The 18,532-nt window shown below is 33.8% G+C and overlaps 1 long non-coding RNA gene across 1 annotated transcript; it reads right to left on the reverse strand.

The window, feature by feature from the left end:
- Nucleotides 1–8,349: 8,349 nt before the first annotated feature.
- On the reverse strand, nt 8,350–16,682 carry LOC125960732 (uncharacterized). Its single transcript, XR_007470701.1, has 3 exons — nt 16,670–16,682; nt 8,964–9,098; nt 8,350–8,378 (listed from the first exon to the last, which is right to left on the reverse strand). It is a non-coding gene; the product is annotated as an uncharacterized LOC125960732 (long non-coding RNA).
- Nucleotides 16,683–18,532: the final 1,850 nt, after the last annotated feature.

The following is an 18,532-nucleotide window of genomic DNA, read 5'->3' on the forward strand; positions in this document are numbered from 1 at the left end:
GCCTTACAGTTTGCAATATACTGTATATTTAAAAGAAAGCCAAGTCCATTCTCAAATAACACTACACCCCTTCCCTCTAATACCAAGTACCACATAATAAAATAATTCTAATTTCTCCTTCCTGTTCCTTGTATCATTGCTGTCATTTATTCCATTTATTCATAAGCACACATAATTGCATACATCATTGTTGCTATTTTGAATAAATGATTCTCTTATATCAATTAAGACAAATAAAAGTTTTTTAAAAAATTTTATCTCTACTTACTCTTTCTCTTGTACTCTTTCCTTTTTTTATATAGGTTCAAGTTTCTAATGTATATCATTTTCCTTCTCCTTTAAAATCTTATTTAACATTTATTGCAAGGCAGATCTACTGGCAACAAATTCTCTGAAATTTTGAGAAAGCATTTATTTCTCCTTCACTTTTGTAAGATAATTTATTTCACTGAATAAAAATTTGAGGTAGATGGGCTTTTTTCTCTTAAATGATTATTTTAATAATTAAATAATTTAATTATTTCACACTACTCATTTCTTGTTGCATTGTTTCTGAGGTGAAGTTGGATGTAATTTTTATCTTTGCTTACCTATAGGTAATAATAAGCTTAGGCTTAGGTTTTGTTGCGGGGGGAGTGGGAGAGGGGAATGGGGAGGATTTTATATTGCATTGTGTTCCTGAACTTGAATCCCTTATTTGGTGTTTGACGTTCATTTGGAAAATTCTCACTTACTATTGTTTCAAATATTACTTCTGCTCCTTTCTCTCTTACTTTTCCGTCTGATATTCCCATTATGTGCCTGTTACACTTTTTGCAGAGGTCCCACAATCCTTGTATATTCTTTTTTTTTTTTTTCTTCAGTCTTTTTTATCCTTGTTTTTAAATTTTGGCAGTTTCTATTGAATATACTTCAGCTCAAAGATTCTTTCTTCAGGTAATCCAGTCTACTAATTAGCCCATAGAAGGCACTTTTCACTTCTGTTACAGTGTTTTTGATCTGCAGCATTCCTTTTGGTAGTTCTCAGAGTTTCCATCTCTTTGCTTAAATCTGTTCTTGCATACTGTCTATGAGTATCGATTAGAGTTCCTAGCATATTAATAATAGCTGTTTTAAAATCTCAGGCTGGTAACTCCAACATCCCTGCCATGTCTTGTTGTGATGGCTGCTCTGTCTTTGCAAACTGTTGTTTTTTTTCTGTTTTGTTTTATTTTTTTCACCTTTACAAGTATGCCTTGTGATGTTTGTTGAAAGCTGTACTGGGTACAGCTGGGTACTGGGTAAAAGGAAACTCTGTAAATAGGCTTTAGTAATGTGGTCATAAGGTGAAGAGGGAGGGGAAGCATTCTTTAATCCTCAGATTAGTCCTCAGTCTTTCAGTGATCCTGTGCCTCTGGACTGTGAACTTCACAAGTGTTTCTCAGTTTTTTGCCACCTCCCCTCAAGTGGGACAGGATGACTGGAGTGGGCTGTAGTTAGGTAATTCCCTCCTCTCAGTGGCATAGTGTTATTTGACAGTGGACTTGGATGTGTCTTAAATGTATATTGTAAACTCTAAGGCATCACTAAGAAAGTGAAAAACTAAGTATAAATGATATACTAAGAAAGGAGAGAAAATTGAATCATATAAAATTCTCAATTTAATTGAGAAAAAAGATAGAATATGAGTGAAAGATGAAAATAGGAACAAAGAATAAGAGCAAAATTTAAAAGAGTAATAAAAATGGTTGATATTAGTCAAACTATATTAATAATCATCTAAATATCAGTGGTCTAAATATACCAATTAAAAGACAGATTGTCAGAGCGTATCAAAAAACAAGACCCAAATATATGTTGTCTATAATAAGCCTACTTTAAATATAAAAATACATATAAGCTATAGGTAAAATAATGGAGGAAGTCATACCATGCTAACACAAATCAAAAGAAAGCAGGAATAGCTATATTAATTTCAGGTAGAGAAGACTTCAGAGTGAGAAAAGTTTTCAAGGATAAAGTGGGGCATTCCATAATGATAAAGGAGTCAATTCTTCAAGAAGACATAAAAATCCTTACGTGTATGTGACTAACAACTGAGGATCAAAATATTAGAGGCAAAACTAATATAATGGCAAGAAGAAATAGATGAATCTACTAGTATAGTTGAAGACTCCAGTATCCACTATCAGTAATGGACAGATCTAGCAGGTAAAAAAATCAGTTAAGAACATAGTTGAATTCAACAACACCATCAGTCAACTGCATATAATTGCCACCTAGAGATTACTTCACTCAGCAACACAAAGAGACAATGAGTCCTGAGAAAAAGCACTTTAGTTTGACGATTACATAAAGATCACAGTCACCACAAAGAGTTCTAAATAAGAATATAAGAATTTTCCAAATATTTTGCTTAAAATTTGTACTTGGACCAGAGTTTCTGGACCATTTGGAGTCCTAGCGACAGCTCCTCCTCCTCTTATTATATCATGGACATATATAATTGCCAAACATGCCCAGTAGAAGTTTGGATTACCTCTGTTGGGTGAAGTATATCTGGAGATTTCCTTTAAATTCCTCTAGATCACTGAACAAAATTGTGAGAACTGAGAACACCTGCTTCAACACAACAACTATTGGGCCTGAGAATGAGACCACCTGGGCCAACATAATTTAACTGTTGGCTCCAGGAAATTCTTATGCAGAAGATGAGACACAAAAAACAATAATAACTTTACTTATGGAGAGTCTTTCAAACAAGTTTATCCATGCAAAAATTTGCGCAGCTGGGCAAACAGCTCTTTTATCAGATTACTCATCAAGACCCACATTTTGCCATTCCTAATTATTATATAAACTTTACCCATTCCTAAACCCCTGCTTGAAAGGTTTCTCTTAGTCATGCCCAGATCTCAAAATCTAATGAACACCCTTTCCTAACTCACTTCATTTGAGAACTACTAAGAGTGTTAAGGTGCGCTTTTCACTTCCTGCAGTAATTTTTATAAACTGAACTTTACTGACAGAGGTTTGCCTAATGTCTCTATGTCTCAGTTGACAGGCTTGATGGTATATTACAGAAACCAAAACAACCAAACATAAAAATCTACCTGAAAGTTGGAAAATCACATACAGATACTTTATTTTCCCCCCAAAATAGTATAATTTTAATTTAGAATGCCACAATATAGTTACAGAATATGAATAACTATAGCAAAGCAAATACTTATAGTATATGTGTATGCCCAAAGTTAAAACTAAAATTTAAAATGTTAACATATCCGGATAGTTTCATGATCAGAAAGTTTAAACAACATTTTTCCCAAGTAGGGTATAGAACATTACATATTCATAATGCTGATATGTTTAACAATTTTATTTAGCTTTCTTTGTTGTCATAATTTGTGTGGGGAAATATTATTCCTTATTCCTGATTACTAAAAATGCATAGTCATTTGAGTGCAAACCAAAATGTTAATAATGGAAATAAAAGTGAAAGAGTAGACTTTGAATTATTAGTAATTACCCTGTATCTGGGAAAATTTTATACTGTCCTATTTGTAAAATTAAATATTAAGAGATGTAGTTAGCATTTAAAATAAATGTACATATATACCTATGTATGCATAGAGAAATATTTGTAATTTTGTATATGTGTCCATATGTTGGCATACATATTTTCAATATTTTTCTATCTCAAGCTATGCTTTTTTTTTATATTTGGATATATTAATCCTAAAATGTACAAACTAGCATGAGTATATTTTTATGGTCCAATATGTTATCAAAAAATAAGTGACAAGACAATAAGTGATAAGAAAATTAATTATGCCATAAGATTTTATTTTGTAATATATGCTGATATGACATAGAACTTTCTTTCTGGTATACCACAAAGGCTTAAAGGACCTTGAATGTGAAAAACAAACTGGAAAGTAAATCCTGTCATGTTTAGTTTCACAGCCATATAAAAATGTAATCAAATGTCAGCATTACAGCTTGTACACTAACAATACCCAGTCCCAATAACGTGTTTGCAGTGCTACATTAAATTATTCGATACTGATTTTTATCAGACTTGATTTTTTCCCTTGAGAGATTTGATAGAATCATCAGACTCAATCCTTTTATGAGCCCTAACTCTATTTTCTATCTTATTTCAAAATTTCTACTGATATTATATCTGGCTGTGAAATGTATAAAACCAAGAAAGGGCCAATAATTGGGATATTTTAAGAAGTCTGTTTTGTATAACTGTATTTTCTTCTTTAATAGTAATAAAATACATCACGAGAAAACCCATGATCTGTCCTGGAGAGAACACATTAAAAAAAAACCAAACATTTGTTTGTAACAGAGGCAATTCATTAAGAAAAACACTATAAAAACTTTCAAATAATAAAAATCAGATTTTTCATGTACTAAAAAATCAGAGATATTTTGTTTATATTGTCTCTACTTTGGAAAATTAATATTCAATGTACTTCACAAACATGAAGATTTATAAATCAAATTATAAACAATTAAATTATAATATCAATAAGAATTAAAATTTTAGAATCCCAGGTCATAATGTTTGCATTTGTTGTATGTTATCTACTCCACATTAACTCTAATTTTAATTTTTCCATAGTAGGCTATTGATAAATACTTGATTAAATTATTAAATTTCACATGTAAAACAAAAGAATAAGAATAGGAAATATTTACTATTTAAAAATAAATCAGTGGCATTCATATTTGCAAACAAAAGAGAAAAATCATACAATTATTTAACTAAGTAGAATACTCTGACAAAATGTAGAATCATATCTTGATAAAATCTATTATAATAATTTAGCTTTAAGGGTTTTTTTCCTCCTATTTTCTATATATTCTCTCATTAATTATCAGTAATGCCATTTTGTGTCTTACTTCCTTTTCACAGAGTATAATCTATAAAAAAATTGAGTGATTATGTTGTACACCTAAAACTAATATAATATTGTAAATCAACTGTACTTTAATAAAAATATATATTCTTATTATCCTGACTTATTTCACTTAGCATATCTATTTTCTCTCAAAGACCAGAGAAAAGGCAATATTGTCTCTTCCACAGTAACTGTCTTCCCATTGGTTTGAATCAATTTCTGTCTTCTCTCTGTTCTCTTCACATTTGTCATATGCTTTATTGTATCATTTATTTTTCTGTTTTTACTGCATTTGCTTTTTGTACTTTCCTAATTTCTCTGATAAAATTGAAGTCTCTTGAAGGCAGTTTTTGTTAGGGAAGTGTGTGTGTACGTGTGTGTGTGTGTGTGTGTGTGTGTGTGTGTGTGTGTGTGTGTGTGTGTGTAGAGCTTCATGAACAGTGTGATTGTTACAACAAAATGAACCTTGCAAAGGTGCATTTACACTTCCAATTTCAACACTCCCACCTTTGTGCTCCCCTTGTCATATATTTTACTTCTCTATAAACTATTACTCCATATTTCATTTTTATTATTTTAAGTTTAAACAATTAATACTTTTGAAATGGTTTTAATTATAACTACTTAGAAAAGTGCTTTATATTTAGTGACCACTCTTTCTGGAATTTTCCATTCCGTCTTGCAGAGCCAAGCTTCTGTCTTAAATCAATTTTCCTGCAACTCAAATAACTTTTTTGGTAGTGTAGTGAATGTCTGGAAATAAATTTTTGTTTTCACTATTCGTTTTTCAAAGACCAAATTTATTACACTTTCATATTTGAAAGATTTTTTTTTCCTAAATAGAGAATTCTAAGTTGATGATTTCCTTTTTCCAGCACATTGAAGGTGTCACTTTCTTGTCTTCTGGTCTTCACTGTGTCTTATGAGAAATCAACCATCTATTGCATTGTTACCTACATGTTTATGTGTCCTCTTTAACTGCCTGCTTTCAAGATGTCTTTGTTTTCTTTGTTTTTCAGTAATTTTACTTTAATATTCTTAAGTATTTTTGTGTGTTTCCTCTTTTTTGGAATATACTGAACTTCTTAGATTTGTTGGTTGATAGTTTCCATTAATATTGGAAAACCTTGGCCATTATCTCTTCAAATATATTTCTTTACTATTATATCTTTTTCCTTCTTAAACTCCCATTTCATGTATGTTACATCATTTGATATTATCCCACAGGTCTCAGAATGTTCTCTTCCATTTTCTTCTTCACATTATCCTCTTGTTTATGTTTTTATAATTCTCTTGTCCTGGTTTCAAGACCAGTAAATGTTTTCATGCTGTCTACAGTCTGCTGTTAAGCCCGTAAGAATTCTTTGTCTCTGATATCATAGTTTTTATTTCTAGAATTCATATCTGGTTCTATATCTTTGCTGAAATTCCCTACATGTTTATATAACTTGTTCACCTTTTCCACTATATTCTTTAACATGTTTATTATAGCCAGAGATAATTTATGTAACACATTTGTTACATTTATTTTATAGTCCTTCTCTGAAAATTAAAGTATCTGGTTAATCTCTTTGGATCTGTTGACTTTTTTCCTCTCTTGACAATAAATCATATTTTCTTGTCTTTTTCACATGTCTGGTGATTTTTTATTGAAATTATATACAGAATTCTAATGAAAGTATTATTTATGTCTGGAAAAGGGTATACCTCTTCTTCTGTCACGTCTTCATTTGGGGCAGTTGAGTCAAGGAAGTCTCTAGGGGAATGCTTCTTGGAATTGTTGTGCTTCATTTACATTCAGATCACCACAGGATGAAATTATTTGATGCCAGGGTTACACATTTTCTTTAGCAGTGACTGAGATCTGAATGATGGGAGGATTTGACTCATTTTCTCCACCATCCATCAGGCATCAAGTCGCCAGAGATATCTTTCTCAGGTCTCGTCCACTTCTCCCATGGTATTATAGAAAGGATGACTGCCAGGTACTTGTTATAAGGTCTTAGTACCTGTGGAGTTTCCCTCAGTAATCTTCCCTGATAGCATTGCACCTGAGTCTAAGTCTCTCCCCTCTCCTGTGTCTTTATAAGTAGCATACACTTGCTGCCTGGTTTCAGTGTATGGCCCAGACTGCCTGTGAATTTAGTTTCAGTTCTCTCTGCCTTCAGACTTGAGTAGGTCACATATGCCTGTGCCTCAAGATGGGTTGCTCAGCCCTCCTGCCTTCTCTGAATGTTAAATACAGAAGGTTGCACTTCATCTGTCACAAATAAACATTGCTAATCCCTGATATATAGTATGACTGCACTGAAAATTTCTATTTGCTTAATATAAGCAAACCTGTGGCTCTGTGTCATTTTTCTTTATAAGTATAAAGTTCATGTTGATATTTGTCACTATAGTGATCTCACAGTGAAAAGGGGTATAATCATTGACAATTACTTTTGGAATTTCTTGAGAGATTGCTTACATATTCCCTAGCCATCTTACTTTATTCTACCTAATAAAACTTCAATAGCAGATAATTTTAAAGTCCTATTTATTGTGTCACACATAATAAGGAAAAAATAAATAAGAAAATGTCAAATTGATTAAAGGTCATTGCCTTTAAATATTTAAATAAAATAGAATTGGTAGTTTCAGTTTAATAAGTTCTATTTTAAAGTTACATAACAATTTAATATTAATATGTTACTAAGTACAATCTACTGGTTTAGTGAGACATGTAGTCCAATCTTACGTTTGATTTCTGTTGGAGAATAATATGAAAACTCAATTTGTATAGATATAGTGTCATAAAGTAAGAAACATTAAATGTTTTTTATTATTATTCATGTGTCCGTGAATTAAACTATTCCAATAGAATTAGTTATTTCACCTTAGATGCCTCTTCCATAAGTTGTTGAAACTGAAAGCTGTGGTTTTCATCATTTTGAGCATTTAAATTTTTTGTTTGTCTGAGTTAGGTAATTCAAGAGCATTTCCATTTAAAACAATTTTTTCTTATGCATAGTGAATTAGCTTGTGTGATAAATAAGATGTTGAAATCTTTTCAGTGTTCTGATCACTTATGTGATTTGGATGTATTACTTAACATCTATAAACCCCATTTCTTACTTGGAAATTTTAAAAATAATTATGCTACTACCTTAGGATTGCTATGAGAATTAAATGAAATAAAGGATATGAAATTATGTAGCTTAATACCTGGACATAATAACCATACAACACGTTAGTATTACCTTTAGTATTATAACTGTATTATATATCATAAATATGGTAGGCACTACAAATATATGCAGAAATTATTATAGTAATAAAACAACATCTTAGCTCTTATCAATAGACCATATGCTTCAAGGTAGAAGTTTTCTCTGCATGCTGAACACTTACAAATGTGGGCATGAAATGATTTATCATGCACCAAATGCTACATGATCTCTAATGAGACTTCCTGGCATTTGAGGATATATGTTCCATTTCCTAAAAACAGATATAGCAGAAACTGAAATTTATGCTCATGGAATACCATTATATATTAAGCATATTATTAGAAATGATGGCACAAAAGAAAGAAGATGAGTTTAGAGTGAAACATGAGTTTGAATTCCCCCCCCGCCCCCGCTTTCTTGAGAACTAAATTAAGTGACATATATAAAATGCTTAAGTAATTTTGAGGTATGTAGTGGGTAATCAGTAAGTGGTGCATCCTTTTTCTTTGTTGTATACATATTGCATCATCCCTTGTTAGAGGGCAATCTTTGAAAACAAAGGGACCTTATCTTGTAGACCATAGGACCTCTTCTAATACTTTTCATAGAGTAAATGTTCAATATTATTTTGAAATTCAGATCACTGATAAATAATTTTTCAATAGATTAATCTTCTTATTTAACTATGTGGATGCTCAGAAGAGGTGCCTAATGAAATAAAATTATTTTAGATAGGGATGTTTGTGTGAGGTAGGCTGACAAGTCCTGTAGGCAATCTGAATTTCAGTGGTCCTTTTGTAATATTGTATTGGTCACTGTGCTATTGGGTGGATTTCTCACTAACTCTCATTATTACTTTGAAAGCTTGAGTCATTGATTTTGATTCGGCTATGACTGCTTCCTAGTCAAATCTTCCTCAAGTGTTGTCCATTATTCTCTCTTTTTATATCTTTTCTTCCTTCCTGTTTCTTCTTGCCATCCAAGATAGTCTCTAGAAAAGCTGAGATTGAGTGTTCAGATTAACACTTCTTTAAGTCACAGATAAAGAGTCACAGATAGAGAAACTTAGTCACTTAGTCACTTAGTTTATCCCAGGCAAATATATAAAATCTTGAGGCCAAAGTCACACCTAAAAATGTGTTAATTTACATCACTTTATATTCTGGACATTTATTTCCCAGAGAGACCTCATGAAGAACAGTGGTTTGTCCAGAGCAAGAATCTACTACTAATGGGGTTTAAAACCATTCCTTCTCAACACTGTCTAACCAGAAAACTGGAGAATAAACTATGAGAAAATATATTTTGTTTAGGAATCTTAAGCCTTAGGTACTTCCAGTTATTGGCATTGTGGTGTTGCTGTGGTCTGATAGCTATAACTAGATATGATTATCAAGACAGAAAAGTAGGAAGCATACTAGGAATGCAGTATCTGCCATTAGGAAAATACTAAAAATGATTAAGTCTGAGGTTCATTATTTTGTGAGAAAACGAATACAATTCGTGTAATAAAGTTTATTTATCATTATTCAGGAGACATGTAAAACACCCAGGTAAGCAGTCATCAATAGTGGGTCTCTTTATACCATCACTGCCTTGATTTTTCTTTAATTTTTTCTATATGTAGATGTCATTAACATTCACTACTACAAGCAGCAATTCTGAAATACTCCTATATAATTATCAATTAGAACGTCTTGATCCCCCACCAAAAAAAAGGACATCTTATTTCTTACTAGTCTTGGTATTCTCTCTTAAAAATGGCTTGTATTTAATAAACTATAATGGAAAATAATTGAAAAAAGAATATAGATATATACATATATATGTCTAACTGAATCACTTTGCTGTACACCCAAATCTAACACAATATTGTAAATCAACTATACTTCAATAAAAAATGGCATGTAGTGCAAAATCTTCCTTTTACTCTAAAAATAAATAAATACATAAAATATATTCCTTTTTCACCCTCACAAAATATTTAGAATTTAGTGTTAAGCATCTTGGTTTTGTTTTCAGATAAACCCATCTATTATATTGAAATTAATATTAATTGCTTCACATGTTATTCCTATAAATAAAATTCATAACAGGACATATTCCATAGATACGTGATATATTTTTCTTAAACATAACAGGATGTATTCCATAGATACGTGATAAAATGTTTTTTCTTAAACATTGCCATATTCTTGGGAGTTATCTAAACACTAGAATTATTTTTGTCTGAACCAGGATTAAGTAAGGTATCTACAATATATGTAGCCCTGAAAATCCATTTAGACTCCAGATAAACATTTTGTTATATGAACATAAATGGAAAATGGAAAATCTGGGAATATAATGTAGAATTTCACATCTGTATATTTCTGGGTTTTAGTCATAATGTGTGATTTTTCTCCTCCTTACTTTTTCCCATTAGCCCACACTTATATTTAAGTCACAGCATGCAGTTGGGCTAGAAAATTATGAAATCATTGCAAACACAGCATGACTCCTCTAAAGAAAATATTTGTGCAAATTGGAGTAATGCACTGTTTTACACAACAAGACATGATATGGCTCTTTCTATTTTAGAAATGCATAATCAGGTGTTGCCATTCAATTTTAAAATTCCTGTTGACTAAGAGGCAAGCCATTAATGTATTTATTTATAGGAGTCACAGTTTGCTTTGATTTCGTTTGTTTCAACTGACATTTTAGAGGTCAACTACATGACTTATTTCATTGCTGACTTATACAGTAAATGCCTCACTTCTACTTACCAAATAGCAATTTAATTCACTTTCTTTTCTTTATTTTGGTTAACAACAATTCAAATCAGACCAGTAAAACAACAACAAAAATCATTAAAATTATCATTAAAAGTAGTTGTGACAGTAGCAGCAAGCTCTAAATGGGATTTATAGATGTCAATTTAGAAATTTTATTATTTAAAGTGTAGTGTTAGCAAACATTTTTGTTATAAAGAAATAACATTTCAGTGGGTAAATAAATTACAGCAGATAACTTTTTATCCCATTCTTATCCCTACTTATCTCCCAAATCCTATCATAACCAAAACCAAAAACACAGAAAACATTTTTAAGTATTTTTTAATGCTGTAGCCATTTTTTCCCAGACTTATTTTATACCGTTGGTTATACTGATTATGCAATTGTGATAGTCCATTACATTGGTTACCATCAATGAACCAGAGACATTCACTAGTCATGCTCTTGTGTAGCCTCTTCTAGAATCGGTGATGGGCCAGAGACTTGCTTTAGCCAAACTGAAAGTGACAGATTGTACAGTGTGCCAGTACTGGGCCAGAGCCTTAAGAAGGCCAAGCAGCTTCTCTGATTCTTCATGTTCAAAGTTTAGCTATTGTTTTGGAACTTCCAAATGAAAAGACCAGATGGAGAGATTACATTCAGACAGAGATGCCTCAAAACTACTTGGAGTGAGAGAGAAATCCAACCGCTTGAGTGTCCCAGATGAACCAAGATTGCAGACAACTTGCCAGTTAAATGTAGCTGTTCACATAACCATTGGCAAGACATGCAAAGAAAACAGAAAACAAAAAAACAAACTACCAGGTAAGCCCAGTACAGATTAAAGAGTTCTTAGAAATTAAATCTTTGTTTTGTCAAGCCAATAATTTGGGGGCTGGATTATTACAGAGGGAACACTAATTGAAGTAGAAATTGCTAACAAAAAGTAGAGTCCTTTTGCAACAAACCCATGCCATAACTTTGGGATCAGGCACTTAACAAAGACCTGAAGAGGAGATTGTTAGTGAAAGGCTGGAATAGCAGTAGCAAAATTGCTTTGAGAGGCCGGAGGAAAAAGAGCCCAAGTTATATGCTGTTAGTAAATTAATGATATTATCCTCTGTGGTAACATGGACAACAGGATATTTAATTAACTGGTGGACCTGGCTAATCGGATTTCCAAGCAGACGGTGAAAGTACCAAATAGTTTCCTTTAGCTGCCTCTAAATTAAGTATGATTAAGTATGAGAGGAGAGGGATGAGCTTGAGAAGGAAATGTTGCGTTTTCAAACAGAGTATAAAAGAAATATAAAGTAGCCAGGACTTTCTCTGTTGGAAAATAAAATTATTTCTCATCCATGTTGTTTCCCAGAAAAAAATATTCTCAAATAAAAATGGCCTCAGAATAAGGATCAAATTTAGGACACTGACAGTAAAACACAGTGTCATAGTTAAGGTCATAAAAACATTTGTTAAGATCTCAAAAAGGTTTAAGTGGTGCTTCATAGGTCCTCTAAGTGAGAGAAAATGGCTTCAGAGCATCTTCAGAGTATCTTCGGAACATGTCCAGTAATCTCAGAACACTATAACAGGACTTCTAAGAACTACTCTGGTGTTGGCCCATAGTACCCTGACTGACAGACTGAAGTTGAAAGGGGCCTATTCACAAAGATTTGTGACAATGTTTCTCTCTCTCCACCCCCCCATAATGAGTCAGTTTCTATCTAATACATAGGAAGCCCATAATGTTTTAAAAGTAATTGTGCCACTTAGACTAAAAACAATGGATCCATTTCAAAATCAAAAGAAACCATTGCACTTGAAAACAACATGCATATCCTATTCAAACTGCTGAAAACCAAACATGAAAAGAAAATCCTGAAAGAAGCCGGAGGAGAGAGGAGAATATGCCTTACCTACAGAAGAAAAAAATATAAGAATTAGAGCCAACTTTTGTCAAAAACCATACAAACAAGAAAAGCAAAGGGAAATATTTAAAGAAAAAAACCTATAAATCTGGAATTATATATACAGCAAAATTATCCTCCAAAGTGAGGGAGAAATAAAGACTTTATTCGAAAAACTGAAACATAGAGAACTCATCACAGCATACCTGCCCCTCAAGACATTTTGAATAAAGGAAAATAACATAGATCAGAACTCAATATATATTTTAAAAAAGGAAGAAGAAAGAAGAAAAGCACAAGATAAGTAATAAAATGAAGGGATAATAAACTCCTTTCTTTTTCTTATTCTTATTTGATAAAATATATAAATGTTCACAGTAATGATAGAAACAATATATTACATGGTTATAGAAGATAGATAAGTTCAATGAATGTCACAGATTTTATAAAGGCCAGAAGGGAGAAATTGGGAATACTCTGTTATAAGGTACCTGAACTACCCTTGAAGTAGTACATATAGTGTTTCTTGAATATAGACACGGATTGGCTGTACATGCATATTAATAGTACTAGGGCAACTAAAATACTGTAAGGCAACTTACAGTACTAAAAATATTTTTAAAGAAATATAAATGATATGCTAAGGCAGGAGAGAAAACAGAATCTTTTAAATGCTCAATTCAATAAGAGAGGGGAGAATAAGAAAGGAAGAAAAAAACCGAAGAAATAAAATGTTAAGTACAATGGATAGAATCAGTTACAAACATTGTACATTTTAATCCAGCTATATCAGTGTTCACTTAAATGGGAATGGTCTAAATACACCATTATAGACAGAAATTGTCAGTGGATTAAAAAAGAAAAGCAAGACCTAACTATAAGCTGTCTACCAAAACAAACAGAAGCCAAACAAACAAGTTCACTTTATACAAATACATGTTACATTTTTGAGCCAGAATTTGACATTTTTTAAAATTTGACTTTAGAGTATTTTATTAATTTTCTGGTAACTAGTTATTATTTTCTCATCTTTAACAAAGAAAGCTATGCAGAGGTGCACTAATGAAATTCAGGTAATATATGTGAATAATCCTTAACCTCTTGACCAACAAATTAACTGTTTTTAAAACGCAAATTAACATTGTTTAATTCTGCAGAGATGTGTGTTCACAGCTCTTACCTCTGGATGTCAAGCATAAATTTATTAAACGATTGAACTTCTTCAGAATATTTGACTCAATTCTCCACATCAAAACAATGAAATTAAACTGCTTGTTTTTTTAATGTTATTTCCATCATTTTTCCCTTATAAGCAAAGCTGTAATAAACATTTTTGTGTTTAAATATTTGAGAATAATACTGCTTCATTCTGTTTGTTTTCCCCCCACAACTTCTTTCTTTTCTTCCTTCCTCTCTCCTCCCTCCCTCCCTCCCTTCCTTTGTTTCTTTGATTCTATATCTGGTGAGACATCATTGCCATACATTAATTCTTTAGACACAGGTACATTTATTTCTTTGAGCATATTTAAAATCACTATTTTAATGTTTTTGTCTACTTAGTTCAATATCTGTGCCCTCTCAGGGATAGTTTCTATTAATTTTGTTTTTCTCTGTGTATTCGTGTACTGTCCTTTGTATGTCTCATAACTTTTTGCCAAAACTGTTTATTTTAGATAATGTAAGGTGGTAGCTCTGGAAATCGTATTTCCCCTACTTAGAACTTGTTGTTGTTGCTATTGTTGTTTGTATTTTGTTTACTGATTTTCCTGGACGGATTCTGTATTTCCTGATGTGTGAGTCACTGAAGTCTGCATTCAGTTAGCTAAATGGAGTCAGATGATTGGTTAATTTCTCTTAAATGCCTTAAACAATAAGTTTTCCGCCCTTTGCCAAGTGCTGTGTGTGTGTGTGTGTGTGTGTGTGTATGTGTGTGTGCTGGGGCATGCATTCGGTGCTCAGGCACTTCACAAATCTGTTAAGCCTTCACTTCCTGTGCAGGACCTCAAGTTAGACAGCAATGAGAGATTGGTACCCTGTCAGGTCTCTTGACCATGTGTGTAGCTTGGCATATATATTCAGCCTTCTAAATTCCCAGGAATATGTTTTCAGAATTCCCTATGCACATTTCATTCTCCAAATGTTTCTGGCCAAGATCTTGTTTTAACAAATGATATTGTTACTGAAAGTGGGGGTCCAGCTGCTCGAGGTTCAGAAGCTAATAAAGAAGCAAAGTTGGTGGAAAGGAAAGGTTGCTTTATTTTGGAGGCTAGCAACCTAGGGGAGGGAGTGTGGACTCCTGTCCAAAGGCTGACTCCTCCCACTGATGGTCAGAGGGCAAGAGCATTTATAGACCTTTTGTAGAAGGAGGGAGGGGGGCTACATGCAGAAACAGCACAGTCAGCTCTGACACGCATCTTGAAATTGGTCATGCAGTGGTTTGATCAGCGTCATGTTGATTATTTTTAATACAGTTAGTCTTTAGTTGCAGGGTCAGTTTGTTTCCATTTCTTTGAAGACAGTTCTCAGAACTGTGGCAGCTTATGTCATGGCTCCAGTCTGGTCATCTTGTAGTTAACTTCTTCCACCTGGTGGGGGTTTCAGTATCTATAAGACAGCTCACAGGATATGGCTCAGAATGTAGCCCTATAGCCCTTGAGGAGGCAGTAAATGTCCTTGACTTTGCTTAATGACTAAACTATTATTAATTGGTCTCTTTTGACTGTTTACCTTTGTTTCTACATTTTCTCACTTCTCTGATTAAACTTATTGTTTGGCTAAAGTTTTTCCACAGACACTATGGTCTGAAAGTTATCAAATGTTTTCCATATAATTTAACATACCAAATAATCCTACTTACTTTAATATTTCTTCTGAGATGCCTAGGGGCCCTTTGGAATACTCAAAGTTAGCTAGAGAAAGAAACTTACAATCTGTTATAAAAAGCAGCTTGATATTCCAGAAAAATTTTGTTCTCTTAACAGGGAGAAAGAAAACCAAACTCCAGTCTTGTACCAGCTTACTATTAATAACAAAGCTCATTTACCTAATTAAATCCAATCTAATCATAATCACTCCTGACAACATCCAAAATTTTTTCTCAAAGTTTCCTTTTTTCACAAACATTTTATCCACTTTTTGTATTCACATGATTTATCCCTTATTTTTCCCCATCCAGAAACAACCAGCTCTAGAAAAAAATTATCATTTTTCTTCAATAAAAGTATCTCCACTTTTTATACCTTTTCTCGCTGACAACACATATCCTACTTGTTTTACATACTAAAATGCTTCTCTTATCATTTTTAGTAGCTTTAATTACATATCACAATTTTTAACCCTTAAACACCCTAACAAAACCAAGAAACAAATAATTGAACTGTTCAGCATTTACTGATTGGCACACTTAAGAACATATTTTATAACCTCTGAAAGCTTACATTTTTTTCATAGCATAATTTCTCTTTAATATGGCACAAGTTGTGTGTTTAATAAACCCAAACATCTTCTGAAGTTCTACTAAGTAACCCAAGGCTGAAGTCTCAGGCACAGTGGGCTATGTTTGTATTTCAAGGACATGATAAGAATTAACTTCAAGCCTTCTCTTAGGCATATATTTGTTCTCTCAGGGTCAGAATTCTGAAAACAGTATTTTATCAAGCTAGCTTTTCTAACTGCATATGTAAAAAGATCCAGTTTTGGAGTTTCAAAAGCGTTTCATCTTAACCAATTTTCTCTGGAGTCTGAAGAATACTTTTGTTATACCTTGTTAAAAAAATTATCTTTTTTTTCGAGTCATAATTTCATCGCTAAAATTTTTCTAATGAATTGAACCTGAATTTCCCATTTTACAAAATACAACAAAAATAGCAGTCACACAAATGGAATATACATTCACACACCAGAAGACAGAACTGTCACAAATTTGCCAAGAGGATGACTCAATGGAGTCCCAAACACTTCCCTAACACAGTCACTGACGTCAGACACACGTCATGACCAATAGGCAAAAATGCCCAATAATACTTCATGTTCACAAACAGTCCTCAACGTCAGAGGCACATCAGAACCAACTGGCAAAAATGCTCAATAGCACTTCATGCTCACATACGGTCCTTAATATGAGACACACGTCAGAACCAATTGACAAAAATGTCCAATAGCACTTTGTGTTCACAAACGGTCCTCAACATCAGACCCACGTCAGAACCAATTGGCAAAATGCCCAAATAGCACTTCATGCTCAAAAGAGAAGTTTGCCCTTGTGCCCTACCTGCGGACTTTCTCAGTCTTGTAGCTCGTTAGCTCATCCAGATGCATGTTTCCGTTCCACCAAGGAAAAGCGTAAGTTGGCAGCTAGTAGTAGGAGCAGGGGAGAAACAGGGAGGATCCCCGAAACAAATGGTTTCGGCAGCCGCTAGGAACGTCTCCCAAAATCCCCCTCTTGGGGCCAGCTAACCACAAGCACCTGGCTCATCGCAACCACCCCAAGCCATAGCCACGACCCGCGGCTCTACTCTGGAAAACCCCGGGAGAGCTATATGTCGCGAGAACGCAGCAGCCTCGCGAGAACGCAGCAGCCTCGCGAGAACGCGGCAGCCTCACGTTGGACGTCAAAAAAACCATTACCGAAAGTGGGAATCCGACTGCTCGCTGCTCAGAAGCCAGCAAAGAGGCAAGGTTGGTGGAAAGTTTGCTTTATTTTGGAGGCTAGCAACCTGGGGGTGGGGGGAGGGTGGACTTCTGTTCAAAAGCTGACTCCTCCCGCTGACAATCACTGGGCAAGAGATTTTATAGACCTTTCATAAAAGGAGGGAGGGGGCTACATGCAGAAACAGCATAGTCAGCTCTGACATTTTGAAATTAGTCATGCAGTAGTCTTATCAGCGTCATGTTGATTGTTTTCAGTACAGTTAGTCTTTAGTTCCAGGGTCGGTTTGTTCCCATTTCTTTGAAGCCAGAATTGTGGCAGCTTACGTCATGGCTCCAGTTTGGTCATCATGTAGTTAACTTTTTTCACCTGGTGGGGGTTTCAGTGTCTGTAAGACAGCTCACAGGCTATGGCTCAGAATGTTATCTATAGCCCTTGAGGAGGCAATAAAGTCCTTGACCTGGCTTAATGACTAAACTATTATTATTTGGTCTCTTTTGACTGTTTTTCTTTGTTTCTGCATTGTCTTGCTTCTCTGATTAAACTTGTTTGGCTAAAGTTTCCCCCCAGACAGAAGGCAGGCTGAGGACTCGGCGAGGGGCGGGGGGGGGAAGGACCGTAGGGTCCTGCTCCATTTCAATATCACAGCCTCCGTCGACTGTGATGAAAAATAGTTGCCATGGATTATTTTTGATAAGTACTCTGAAAATTTGGTTTTTCCAATGGAGTTGAATTCCACTGGAAATCAATACAATGAAAACATCTTGGAAATGGGCTTTTCCAAAAAGCTGTGAAACAGATCTCAGTAGCGATAATGCTCTGGGGTTTCATGATTTGAAGGATTAAATCCCAGATGGCATCCTCCAAGGCATGCAAGCCTCCTAGTTTTCAAGACTACCACAGAGATATAGATATGGGGATGGGAGTAGGTCTGGTTGTAATGCCACAAATCCTGCTGCTCCAAGTTCAGCATTTTTCTAAAGTAAAATCTTCAGATTACTGAAAGCCTTTGGTTAACTCTGTAGCCTTGAAAATATTGATTTTGACCATTTTTCCAGTGTTTTTGTTATTTTCCTAAAGGAGTAGATTTATGGTGATCCTTACTCTGCTACTC

The sequence above is a fragment of the Orcinus orca genome, chromosome 12 (genome assembly GCF_937001465.1).
Source record: "Orcinus orca chromosome 12, mOrcOrc1.1, whole genome shotgun sequence".
NCBI classification, from domain to species: domain Eukaryota; kingdom Metazoa; phylum Chordata; class Mammalia; order Artiodactyla; family Delphinidae; genus Orcinus; species Orcinus orca.